We start from the raw sequence: 1,146 nt of genomic DNA, 5'->3' as shown, positions 1-1,146 counted from the left end.
CAGCAGGTAGAGAATTGAAGGAGGCAAGGACACGGAGCAATGCCACCCTCCCCATCCATCCCCAGGCACGCACAGGAACCCTTGGCTCAGCAGGATCCCTCCTGCAAACATCCTCCCTGCGCCTGCCTCCCTGTGAAGCTGCAGCCCATGTGCCCTCACAGAGGGACTGCAGCTCCCAGCTCCTGGGGCCGCTGGCCAAGGACTCACCTGACCCATCAGCAGCAAAGACAGGGGCCTCTTACCGGTGCCTCTTGGTTGCAGTTTTCTTTCTGACCAGAGCTCTTGCCAGCACAGCCAAGCAGGCTAGAGGAAGCTTTAGCACTGGGCCTCTCTGAGCTCTTCTTGGGGCTGGGGCTTCTGGAGAAGGCAAAGAACTTGTGCTAACCACGAGGGTCTGAGTGACTGGAATGCTCTCACTGGAGATACACACAAAAAAGAGGAGACAGAAGCTTTGAGGAGATTAGGTGGTTTTGATGTACAGCAAAACCATGGTAAGGGGCTGGACCTCTCCTTGCCAGCCGCCTCTGAGCCAGTGCATGCACATGGGCACTGGGGCTACTTGGGCCAAGCTTCTTCACACATGCAGGCACATGCTGCCAGCCCTGTCCCAAATGCTGGGAGCAGGGGGCAGGGGAACGGGAGGTACAGGATGTTCTCACCTCAGGTAGAACACCATGTAGCCCTGCTCCTTGAAGACCACTTTGAATCCAGATTTCTTGGGCTGTGAAAGGGCTTCATTTAAGGGAAAGGTGAGGGCAAGCAACAGTATTCAGTACTGGCCCCTTTCCTGGGAGAGCAGAGACTGGATATTTTCACTTTGGGAGATGGGCCCTGGCAAGAGCCAATACAACCCCTTGTGAGTACAAGACACTGTGAAGGGTAGAAGCTAAAGCAAAGGTGGCAGCTCCAGATGTCTGGTGTGTGCAAGGGCTGCCAAGGAAGGTGAGGACCAGCACCAGCACTGCGTCAGACAGGCACAGCATGCTGAAAGCTGCCTGGGTGTGATGGTTTGAAACCTGCTGCTCCTGGTGGGTGGAGATCTGAAATCTAACCAGGAGCAAGCTTGAATGAAAGGGGTGTACACCTGTTCTATTCCCACTCCCCTCTTCCTGTCTTCGGGACTTCCTGCTGGGATCTATAAAAGGG

The sequence above is a fragment of the Merops nubicus genome, unplaced genomic scaffold (assembly GCF_000691845.1).
Source record: "Merops nubicus isolate BGI_N331 unplaced genomic scaffold, ASM69184v1 scaffold2366, whole genome shotgun sequence".
NCBI lineage: Eukaryota > Metazoa > Chordata > Aves > Coraciiformes > Meropidae > Merops > Merops nubicus.
The sequence above is the reverse complement of the archived record's forward strand: the minus strand, read 5'-3'. Positions refer to the sequence as shown.